This window comes from Rhinichthys klamathensis, unplaced genomic scaffold, assembly GCF_029890125.1.
Source record: "Rhinichthys klamathensis goyatoka isolate OS25496 unplaced genomic scaffold, OSU_Roscu_1.1 h1tg000103l_1, whole genome shotgun sequence".
NCBI lineage: Eukaryota > Metazoa > Chordata > Actinopteri > Cypriniformes > Leuciscidae > Rhinichthys > Rhinichthys klamathensis.
Genome location: NW_026606642.1, coordinates 3,915,827 through 3,928,913, shown reverse-complemented (window position 1 = coordinate 3,928,913; position 13,087 = coordinate 3,915,827). Strand labels below are relative to the sequence as shown.

The following is a 13,087-nucleotide window of genomic DNA, read 5'->3' as shown; positions in this document are numbered from 1 at the left end:
GGAACTTTTAAATTTTTAGAAGTAAGTTTGGATTCACGATTGACATTTGCAGATCATATCAGGAAAAAGGGAAAAAAGTGATAAATGTGATGAGATGTCTGAGGGGAAGAGAATAGGGTGCAAGTAGATCATCATTGAAAAGAATGTGGCATTAATACGATCAGTGATAGATTATGTAAGTGTAGTAATTTGGATCGGCAGCTAAGTCTCAGTTAAAAAAGTTAGATGTAATCCAGGCTCAGGCCCTGAGAATATGCTGTGGAGCGGTCAAAACAACTCCTGTAGGAGCCATTCAGGTAGAAATGGGAGAATTACCACTAGATTTAAGGAGGAAACAGTTAATGGCTAATTGGGCTGGTTTAAAAGGACATAATAATTCACATATCACTAAGGCAGTATTGCAGGAAAGCTGGGAGTATGGGAAAAATTTAAAGGAAAATTTTGGACGGATTGGAAATTAAATAGCTAAAGAACTACAAGTGTATAATTTGAGGATGAGTCCCACGATAGTTTATCCAGAGATTGCGCCATGGAAGATAGTTTGGCCAGAGGTAGACTGGTTTGTGTTACAGGAAAAAAGGAAGGCTCAGGAGGATATTAATTTAGAAAGACTGTTCAAAAATCGGTTGTTGGAAAAATATAATACATATATACAGATTTATACTGATGGAGCTAAGAATCCAGAGACTGAAGCACAAGGATTAGGGGTGGTGATACCAGATAAAGGAACAGGAATCAATAGGAGAACATCTAATCAATTAGGGGTTTATACAGTGGAAATGTTGGCTATATTAATTGCATTACGATGGGTAGAAAGGACGGGACAGAAAAAAGTATTGTTATGCTCCAATTCATCAGCAGTTTTAACAAGTCTTCGGTCATTCAAATCCAAAAGTCGTCAAGATATTCTGTGGGAAGTACTTCAGTCAGTAACAAGAATAGTTAACCAAGGTGGACAAGTAACGTTTATATGGGTACCAGGACATGTAGGGATAAGGGGGAATGAAATGGCTGATCAATTAGCAAAAAGGGCATTAACAAAAGGAAATATAGAAATGCAAGTTAGTATTAGTAAAGCAGAAGTTAAAAGTGTGATATGGGAGAAAATAAATCAAAAGTGGCAAGAAATGTGAGAGAGGACAGGGATACACTTATATCAAATTCAAAGGGAAGTTAAAGAAACAAGGGTTGGAAGTGGAAATAGGAGAGAAGAAATTGTGATCTCTAGGTTAAGAATGGGACATTGTTTATTAAATAAAACGCTTAAGTTAATAGGGAAACATAATACTGGATTGTGTGAAGGATGCCAGGAAGAGGAGTCTGTAGAGCATATTATTTTGAGATGTAGTAGGTATGGAGCACAGAGAGAGATGATGAGGAATAAGCTGAGGGAGATGGGAGTTCAGAACATCACATTAAAAGGGTTATTGAGTAGTGATAGGGTTCAGAATAGAATTCTTATGACTTTCTTAAGAGAAATATGGGTTTTTAATAGAATATAAATAAAGGTAGTATGGATGAGGGTAAAAGTAAATATTGATGTTGTAATTGTGGTGGTAATACAAATTGTTGTTGTTCCTATTATAATTATTAACATGCAGAATGAATGGGAGGAGGTGTGAGTGGGAGAGGGGGATTTAGTCTGTAAACCTATTTTCTGTTCCACACTCCGGAGCAGAAGGTGGCGGAAATGCACCAATAAGTTGGATGCCAACCGCCGTAAAATAGCAACAAGAAGAAGAAGAAGAAGACAATAGTAGGTGCGTTTGTTTCTGGCCGCCGGATATCGATCGACACTTGTGGTGTTCATATGCGAGAGGTTCGCCTGTGGATTTCTTTGGATCTTTGAGACAGCTCTATGGAGCCCATTTGTTGCTCTTGTTGTAATTGAATTTTTTTTTTTTTTTTTGGTTTGGGTATATTGTCTAGTCCGCCTGGGCGATTGAGCTGGTAATCGTGTCACGGTAGATGTATTCGCTGGTTCCTTCTAGTCTTGTGTTTATGTTGTTGTATGAGTGCACGTGTGCAAGGGGCGTGTCTGTATGTCATTACCTGATCCACTCCAGCTGTTCATCATTACAATCACCAGCTGCAGTTCATCTCACCACGCTTCATAAACTCACCGCTGTTCTCTCACCTTTGTCAGATCGTTGTTTGATGTTCCCCTGTCTTCTGGTTCGTGTTCCTGCCTGGTGTTTCCTGTTCGTCGTCTTCCGTGTGGTTTTGGATCGTCTCACCGTTTGTCTGCACGTCACCGGTATTGACCATCGAAGTCCCTGCGTCACCTATCTCCACCTGGCTTACTGCACCCTGGACTTGTGTGTTTTGTGCTCCTAATAAATATTGTATTATACTCGCGATTGCTTCCTGTGTTTCTGCCTAACATGACAGAACGATCTGACCATGGAATGGAAGCAGCGAGCGCCTCGTCATCCTCACTCGAAGAGTTCATCCATCACAGCATCCGTAGAATGGACTCGCAAGAGAAGGAGATTGGAGATACGGGCCGTGCAGTTCAAGCCCTGGTGACGCAGGTGTCCGAGCTCACCCAGCAGATCCAGCGCCTACGACCTCCCACTGCGCCACCCACACCGGCCGTTCCTCCCGCACCATCAGGAAGCCCCTCCCAGTCAGAACCCCGGCTACCCACCCCAGAGGCATACTCAGGTGAACCGTCATTTTGTAGAGCTTTTTTGACTCGATGTTCTATGCACTTTGCCCTGCAACCTCACACTTTTCAGACCGAGCAAGCCAAAGTGGCGTTTGTGCTGACGCTATTGACTGGGAGAGCGGCACTCTGGGGAACGGCGATGTGGGAAAACCAAAATCCATGCTGTGCCTCGTTCCAGACCCTCGCCGCCGAGATGAGACTGGTTTTTGACCGTGCGGTCACTGGAAGAGAGGCGGCCAGAACATTGGTCGAGCTACGGCAGGGAAGAAGATCAGTGTCCGAGTTTTCCATCGAGTTCCGGACCTTGGCGGCGGAGTGTGGATGGAACGAGGAGGCGCAGTGGGACATGTTCCTGCATGGGCTGGCTGACCACGTCCAGAAGGAGATCTACGCCCTGGATCTTCCCACTACCCTCAACGGACTCATTGATCTGGCCCTGCGGGTGGACGCTCGGCTGTCCAGAGTCGAGCGTCGAGCCACGCCCACCCGCACACTTGAGGCAGCCGACGGGCTACGATCCAGCGGCAGGGACGTGGTCAGCCCCGTCTACGATCACGAGCCCATGCAGGTGGGTCGAACTCGGCTTTCCCGGGAGGAGAGGGAGAGGCGGAGGTCCCAGGGCCTTTGCCTGTACTGCGGAGGAGCCGGACACTACGCCTACAACTGTCCGGTAAAAGGCCCAGCCCGATAGTAAACATGAGGCTACTATCGGGTGGGATCTCCGCCAGGAAGACCTCATCCACGACAAGATCTACCTCCACCCTCCTCTCAGTAAGACTAAGATGGTCAATCCACCAGCACGATTGTCAAGCACTGTTGGATTCGGGGGCCGAAGGTAATTTCATGGACCATAATTTTGCACGCAGATTTCAGATTCCCATCAAACCCCTCCCACAGCAGATTGCAGTTCATGCACTCAACGGACAAGAACTTCCCACCATCTCATTATCCACTGAAGAAATCACTCTCATCACCTCTGGCAATCACTCGGAAACTATTTCATTTTTTATTCTGGATTCACCCCTGGCACCCGTTGTTCTAGGACACCCATGGCTCATTCAACACAACCCCCGAGTGGACTGGATACATAGATCTGTGCTGGAGTGGAGTCAGGAATGTCATAGGTCTTGTCTCGTGTCTGCTTGTTCGTCTGTACCTGTTTCTGTGTTTCAGGAGGAAGCAGGGGATTTGTCTAACGTGCCCGCGGAGTATCTGGACCTGAAGGAAATGTTCAGTAAGTCTCGTGCTGCTTCTCTCCCTCCGCATCGTCCCTACGACTGTGCAATAGATTTACTCCCAGGTAAGTCTCCGCCTAAGGGCAAGTTATATTCGCTTTCGATTCCTGAAAGAGAGGCTATGGAGAAATATATTTCTGATTCTCTAGCAACCAAGTTCATTCGCCCTTCCTCTTCTCCAGGGGGGGCGGGGTTCTTTTTTGTGGGGAAAAAGGATGGTTCTCTGCGACCTTGCATTGATTACCGAGGGCTGAATAACATCACGGTAAAGAATACTTATCCTTTGCCGTTGATGTCTTCAGCCTTCGAGAGGTTGCAGGGAGCATCCATCTTCACCAAATTGGACTTACGTAACGCTTATCATTTGGTCCGCATCAGGGAGGGTGATGAGTGGAAAACTGCGTTTAACACCCCTAGGGGGCACTTTGAATATTTGGTCATGCCGTTTGGGCTGTCCAACTCCCCAGCAGTTTTCCAGGCACTGGTCAATGACGTGTTGCGAGATATGATCGATCAATTCATATATGTCTACCTGGATGACATATTGATTTTTTCTGCATCTCTCCAGGAGCATGTGCAGCACGTCCGACGAGTGCTTCAGAGGTTGCTAGAGAATGGGCTTTTTGTCAAGGCGGAGAAATGCGATTTTCATGCACAGTCTGTTCCTTTTTTAGGATACATCGTGTCGTCTGAGGGGATGCGGATGGACCCTGAGAAGATTAAGGCTGTGGTGGATTGGCCAAGTCCAGATTCCCGCAAGGCCCTGCAGAGGTTTCTGGGGTTTGCCAATTTCTACCGGCGATTCATTCGCAACTTCAGCCAGCTGGTCGCGCCTCTGACTGCCTTGACCTCCCCCAGAACTGCGTTCAGGTGGTCCGACACAGCCGAGACTGTGTTCAAGAAACTCAAAGGCCGCTTTGTTTCAGCCCCCATTCTTATTACCCCTGATTCATCACGTCAGTTCGTGGTGGAGGTCGACGCATCAGAGGTGGGAGTAGGGGCGGTGTTATCTCAGCGTTCACCTGTAGACGACAAGATGCATCCTTGCGCGTTTTTGTCCCATCGTTTATCTCCAGCCGAACGTAATTACGACATTGGTAATAGAGAGTTGTTGGCAGTCAAGTTGGCGTTGGAGGAGTGGCGTCACTGGTTAGAAGGGTCGGGGGTACCTTTTATCGTCTGGACTGATCATAAGAACCTCGAATATATCAGAACTGCTAAAAGATTGAACTCCAGGCAGGCTCGGTGGGCACTTTTTTTCGGTCGTTTTGATTTTTCTCTCCAATATCGTCCGGGTTCTAAGAACATCAAACCCGACTCACTTTCTCGTATATTTGATTTTTCCGGTCGCCCGTCCACTCCCGAGTGTATTTTACCCGAAACCGTATTTGTTTCAACACTCACATGGGAGGTCGAAGCGAAGGTCAAAGAGGCCTTGGAAGGGGTAACGCCTCCGCCCGGGTGTCCACCGAACCGATTATTTGTGCCGGAGGGCTTACGGTCTGACGTTATCCAGTGGGGTCACAGCTCCAACGTAGCTTGTCATCCAGGAATTAATCGCACTGGATTTCTAGTCAAGCAACGATTCTGGTGGCCACTTATGGCTCGTGACATTCGCGATTTTGTTTTGGCTTGCTCTGTTTGTGCCACTGGTAAGTCTTCCAATCGACCTCCAGATGGGCTACTTCAACCGCTGCCGGTGCCTTCGAGACCCTGGTCCCATATCGCTCTAGATTTTATTACCGCCCTCCCACCCTCCCAGGGTAACACAGTAGTTTTAACTGTGGTGGACCGATTCTCGAAGGCAGCACATTTCATTCCCTTACCCAAATTACCTTCAGCTAAGGAGACAGCGGCTACGGTCGTAGATCATGTCTTTCGGTTACATGGCCTCCCGATAGACGTGGTCTCCGACCGGGGACCCCAGTTTGTGTCCAAATTTTGGCGAGAATTTTGTAGATTACTGGGGGCGACGGTTAGTCTGTCATCTGGGTTTCATCCCCAGAGCAATGGTCAAACAGAGAGAGCCAACCAAGATTTGGAGAGAATGTTGCGATGTTTGGTTTCCAGAAATCCTTCGTCTTGGAGTCAACAACTGTCTATGGTGGAGTACGCACACAACACGTTGCCAGTGTCAGCGACGGGCCTATCTCCGTTTGAGTGTAGTGTAGGTTACCAGCCACCAATTTTTCCCAGTCTGGAATCCGAGGTTGCGGTTCCCTCCGCTCACGCCTTTGTCCAGAGGTGTCACCGCACCTGGACTAGAGCCCGGGAGACTCTACTCCAGGTGGGGGCGCGCACCAAGGCCAAGGCCGATCGCCACCGGTCAAAGCCTCCCGTATACGTCGTTGGTCAAAAAGTGTGGCTTTCAACTAAGAACATTCCTCTTCGCACCGTTTCTAATAAACTTGCTCCCAAATTTATTGGCCCGTTTCCTGTCACCAAGATTATTAGTCCGGTGGCAGTCCGCCTCAAACTACCTCCTGCGTACAGGAGGGTTCATTCCGTGTTCCATGTATCTAAAATCAAGCCCGTTTTTCATTCTCACATTAATCCGCCTGTCCCGGTTCCTCCCCCACCGCGGCTCGTAGATGGGGAGACCACATATTCGGTCAACCGTATTCTGGACTCTAGGCGGAGGGGACGCGGATTTCAGTACTTGGTGGACTGGGAAGGTTACGGTCCGGAGGAGAGAAGTTGGGTTCCTGCTAGGGACATCCTGGATCACTCCCTTATCGATGATTACAATCGGCAGGTAAGGGAGTCTGAGAACGCCAGGAGGCGTTCTTAGGAGGAGGGGTACTGTCACGGTAGATGTATTCGCTGGTTCCTTCTAGTCTTGTGTTTATGTTGTTGTATGAGTGCACGTGTGCAAGGGGCGTGTCTGTATGTCATTACCTGATCCACTCCAGCTGTTCATCATTACAATCACCAGCTGCAGTTCATCTCACCACGCTTCATAAACTCACCGCTGTTCTCTCACCTTTGTCAGATCGTTGTTTGATGTTCCCCTGTCTTCTGGTTCGTGTTCCTGCCTGGTGTTTCCTGTTCGTCGTCTTCCGTGTGGTTTTGGATCGTCTCACCGTTTGTCTGCACGTCACCGGTATTGACCATCGAAGTCCCTGCGTCACCTATCTCCACCTGGCTTACTGCACCCTGGACTTGTGTGTTTTGTGCTCCTAATAAATATTGTATTATACTCGCGATTGCTTCCTGTGTTTCTGCCTAACATGACAAATCGGGCCCAAAAGAAATGGGAAAGGCCTTTGGGGCGGACTAGTTTTCTTTTCCTTTTGTTTGTTTGTATATTGTTTGTTCCCCCACTATTTATTACTGCAGCACGAGGATGCTACTGGCTTAGTGTTTGAACAGAGGAGCTACTTTTGCTTGTAATTTATTTTGGATTAACTGAGTGATTCACAAGGGTTTGTTTGATGAATTTACCTTATGTTTTTTTGGTAACACTTTACAATAAGGTTCCATTAGTTAACATTAGTTAATGCATTAGTTAACATGAACTAACCATGAACAACATGTCTGTTCAGCATTAGTTAATATTTGTTAACGTTAACTCACACATTTACTAATGCATCAATTCACGTTAACATCACAATTAGTTAACATTAGTTAATGCATTAATTAACATGAACTAACCATGAACAACATGTCTGTTCAGCATTAGTTATTATTTGTTAACGTTAACTCACACATTTACTAATGCATCAATTCACGTTAACATCACAATTAGTTAACATTAGTTAATGCATTAATTAACATGAACTAACAATGAACAACATATCTGTTCAGCATTAGTTATTAATATTTGTTAACATTAACTCACACATATACTAATGAATCAATTCACATTAACAGCAGTTAGTTAATATTAGTGAATGCATTAGTTAACATGAACTAACCATGAACAATGCCTGTAAATAGCTTTTCTGTTTTGTAAGGTTAACTTACTTTACATATTTACATTAGTTTACGTAGCAGTTCAATTCAATTCAATTCAATTCAAATTTATTTGTATAGCGCTTTTCACAATACATATTGTTTCAAAGCAGCTTTACAGAAAGTGCATTTCAGAAATGTACATAGAAGAATATAGTTAGTTAATCAACATGTATTAATTTAGGGCATAACATATCGCCGGCGTTGAGTCGTCTCTTCACAGGCGTCGAGGCGTCTCTTTACAGGCGTCGAGTCGTCTCATCGCAGGTGTTGGAGCATCTGAAGTCTCCGTGAGAGGCTGGATACAAACTGGAGCTGACGAACGCTATTTACCTCGGGACTAGCGTCCCGAGATAACAGCAGAAAAGCAGATGGGAAATAATTAGCGTAGCTGCTGTTCATAATATTAATGCAGTCGATCTGATTCAACAGTGGTATAAAAGGTAAGCATTATGTGAATGCTTGGCTGAAGAGATGCGTCTTTAATCTAGTTTTGAACTGGGAGAGCGAGTCTGAGCCACGATGTCACGTTACGCTAAATAGAACCCAAGCGCAGACAGTAATTTTACAAAACACAGTTTATTACAAACGGAAAACAAAGACCCACGATGGGGCAAACAAACAGTAACTCAGACAATAACTAGACTTGACCACAAATAGGAACTGGAACTTTCACAGACAGAGCACAATACTCACAGAACCGACTGTTAACAAGACGAACCAGCACTGAGGAACAAACACCGGGAGCTTACATAGAACACATCACAAAAGGTACAGGTGACACTGATGAACATCAATACTAACGAGGGAACAAGGGGCGTGGTAAGGACACATGATCACAATCACAGGTGACACTGATACAACATTAACAAGGAAACCAGGTAAAACACAAGACAATGCCAACACATAGCCCAAAACAACCGGCCATGTGTTTGCACACAAAACAAGAGACAAATACATGACACACGAACAGTATCAGGAAGGCTATTCCAGAGTTTAGGAGCTAAATGTGAGAACGCCCTCCCTCCTTTAGTGGACTTAGATATCCTAGGAATGACCAGAAGCCTCGAATTTAGTGATCTTAAAGAACGCGATGGATTGTAGGGCGATAGAAGGTCCATTAAATACACAGGAGCTAAACCATTTAGGGCTTTATAGGTCAGTAGTAATACTTTGTAATTGATACGGAACTTAATAGGTAACCAGTGCAGAGATGATAGAATCGGTGTTATATGATCATATTTTCTTGACCTAGTAAGAACTCTAGCGGCTGCATTTTGGACTAACTGTAGCTTGTTTATTGAAGATGCAGGACAACCAGCTAATAAAGCATTACAGTAATCTAGTCGCGAGGTCATTAATGCATGAACTAACTTTTCTGCATCAGAAACAGATAGCATGTTGCGTAATTTAGCAATGTTTCTAAGGTGGAAAAAGGCTGTTCTTGTAACATACGAAATATGATTTTCGAAAGACAAGTTGCGGTCTAGTATAACACCCAGGTCTTTTACTGTAGTCGATAAGGTAACAGGACATCCTTCTAAATTAAAGTTGTATTGTAAGAGATTTTGTGGGTAGTTTTTTTGGACCAATAAGTAATACCTCAGTTTTATCTGGATTTAGTAGCAGGAAATTACACGTCATCCAGCATTTTATATCTTTAAGACATTCTGTCAATTTAGATAAGTTAGTGTATTCATCTGGTCGTGATGAAATATATAATTGAGTGTCATCAGCATAGCAGTGGAAATTAATTCCATGTTTTCTTATAATATTACCAAGTGGCAGCATATATATTGAGAATAGCAGAGGGCCTAACACCGATCCTTGCGGCACTCCATAGTCTACTGACGTTATCTTCGATTTTTCCCCATTTAAACAGACAAAATGGTAACGGTCCGATAAGTACGATCTGAACCAGCTTAATGCCTGTCAACATACTTATGTCAACAGTTGATAAGTATGAACATTTCTAACTCACCATGTTACCCTAATTGTAAAAATACTGTTGTGTACCTTATCAACACTCTTTTATATAAGGTATTGATTTGTTAAACAATTCTACAGCGTACAAATATGTTGTTCATGTTTGTACGGACTTTACTATCATTACTTGCATTCAAAAAAGTATTTATTAATGGAATTTATGAACCTTATTGTAAAGTGTACACTATTCAACATGAACTGATGTGCTACTAACATTAGTAGACTCTTTATTAACATGAATTGCCATTAATAAATGGAATTTATGAACCTTATTGTAAAGTGTACACTATTTCAACATTAACTGATGTGTTACTAACATTTGTAGACTCTTTATTAACATGAACAACCATTAATTAAGTATTTATTAATGGAATGTATTAACCTTATTGTAAAGTGTACACCATTTCAACATTAACTGATGTTACTAACATTTGTAGACTCTTTTTTAACATGAATTACCATTAATAAATGGAATTTATTAACCTTAAGTGTACACTATTTCAACATTAACTGATGTGTTACAAACATTTGTAGACACTTTATTAACATGACGTACCATTAATAAAGCATTTGTTAATGGATTTTTTTTTAACCTTATCATGTACACTTTTCAGAATTAACTGATGTGTTAGTAATATTTGTAGGTACGTAAACAGTCAATATTGAATTTACCAGACCTTAAATCTGTGAAAGCCATTCATCACTAACATTTTCAGAATGCTGAGAAAATGCATTTTTATTACATTATAGAACTGGTCAACATTGGCAATCTTTGCCATCACAGAACATACAAAACAAAATTTTTAAGGACAAAAAAAAAAAAAAAGTGCTGCACTATCAATTCAGCCCTAAACAAGGCAAAACATATTACTGGAATTAAACATGGGGAACACATATATGGTTCTTTTTTTTTTTATTATTAACTATTTTCTTATTGGAAGCAACTTCCCATTCGTTTTCATTGTTTGTATTAGGTTTACAATGTTCTCATCGGCCATGATTGCGTCTTGACATTTCTGGGTTATGTTTGATAATTTCTCTCCCTTTTCCTGTTTGTCATTGTCACGGTTGGTAAATCCTATGTCTTCTTCTTGTCTCGTATGTGTGTGCGCTGATCAGAGGGGCGTGGCCGCTCATCAGCGCTCGTTCAGCAATCACTCATTACCTCATCACCAACTGCAGTCTATCCATTCCTGTGTAGGCCTATATATCTCACCAACTTCTCATCTCCATTGTCAGATTGTTTTGTGATGTCCGGTTGTGTTGATCCCTCTGCGTTCCAGTCCCGTGACTTCGTTGTTCCTGTTCGTGTTCCTGTGGCCGTTATCTGGATTCGTCTTGTTTGTTCAGCACTCTCCGTCACCTCACTCACCGGATTCATCTGACCATTAGAGTCCCTGCGCCGCTAGCCTGTTACCACTGGACTCTTTCTTGCTTCATCATTGCTTTATAATAAATACTGAGTTTTTACTTGCATCTTGCTTCCGAGTTTCTATCATTACAATCATGGATTTCTGCATATTTCTCTGGTGCTGCAATCGCCAGTTCAGCAATAGCTGCACTCTGCACAACTGTGTTCCGGTCCACACCATACTTTCGGAAAGCTTCTGCCATGTTGCTTCCTCTTTTGAAAATCTCCAGGACTGATTTGTACCGCTTTACCACCTGCCATGGATCAGTAACTGAGATAGTAAAAAAAAAGAAAAATAAGAAAAGAAAAAATTCGGCAATTGTTAGCTTTCTAGTGATCACATTTTAAGAAGAAAAAATTATGTGTTTAATGGTAAACTACACAACACAGATAGCCTACCAAGTTTTACTTTATAAATAAAATATTAAATTATTTCAATTTGCACAACCTACCCCTTTGACAGAGTTTACTAATTTGCTTTTTTTCTGTTTTTTCACTCTTTTCTTTGCTTTCTTTCCCTTCTTCTTTCTTTTCTTCTTCTCCCTTGAAGAGTCTGAGCTAGATGACTCTGAGTCAGAAGACTCAGAAAAGTCAGAATCAGTGGAGTCACTTTCTGAATCCTCTTTAGAGATTTTCATTATTTTGGGGATGTCTGCAGGCTTATCTTTAATGTTGTCAGGAATGTTGTTGTCCATTTTGATGGCTTTAATTGGGGGCGGGAAAAGAACAGTTAAAAGTCATATTCTGTATGCCTGCATTTGTGACTATATAGGTTACATGTTAACTTCACTCCAAATGACAAAAAAAAGTCCATATCAACATCACCACTGCCTGTTACGTCTGTCTTAATTCAGTATAAAAACGTGTGTTTACCAGAATTAGGCCTACCACATTTTATTGTATTTAATGAGACATTTTAAAACTAAAACAACACAAAACTCTCACAAAAACTTTACCTTCTGACAGCTGTTGTCTAAGGAAATCTCGATCTTTTGTTAAATCTTCTATTTTCTCCTGCAGATACTGACATTTCACCTTCCAGGTGTCAGTCTCTGCCTTGGCTTTAGCCAAAGCTATAGACACAGTGGGCGCTGCTTCAGTGGGTTTACCAAAAAAAAAAAAAAAAAAAAATTAACAGGCTATTTAACAACAAAATCATCCTGAACACATTACTTAGTTAAAATAGTTAAAAATCGTTTTGTTTTGTCGGTTATTTCTACTATTCAAGCCAGGATCAACCATTTTCTTGATGGTTTCATTTGTAAAAATTAATTAGTAGCCTATCTAAAGTTAGTTGATAAACGTGCATAATTTACCGGATTTTTCTGTGCGTTCATCCCGAGACAGTTTTTTCTTCTGTCTCCCTCTGGTCTGATTGTTTAAATTGTCATCCGTCAGTCCACTCTCCATCATCAAACTTGCTTTGGCCTTCAACACCTGTTTATCAGTCTCCACTGGAAAACCGCTGGCCGCTCTATTTGTTTATTATTTTTTTATTTTTTGGCGCAAAGTGCTGAAGGGTTGTGGGTAGTGTAGTTTTTCTTTAAATTAACTGCAGAAATTAAGCTTCTTTTTTAACGAAGCTGAAATAACAATGACTGGTGGCTTCTAAACTGATTAGCGTTTAACTATTTGAAAATGAATAATACGTTTGTCTTGTTTCGATTTAAAATTGTATTGCTAAAAATATCTCGTGATTTTTTACTTCCGGAACGCTACTTCCTGATGAAAAGCCCGCTCTGCTCCCACGCAAATTAACAGATGCAACGGCGAACATTACGAACAATCCAGTGACACATCATAAGATTTGACTACAGATTATATTTAACC

General features: G+C 42.4%; 1 protein-coding gene across 1 annotated transcript in view; it reads right to left on the bottom strand.

Moving 5' to 3' along the window:
* Positions 1 to 13,087, bottom strand: part of LOC130087015 (SLAM family member 9-like) — a 122,836-nt gene that overhangs the window by 62,784 nt on the left and 46,965 nt on the right. The window lies entirely within an intron of this gene.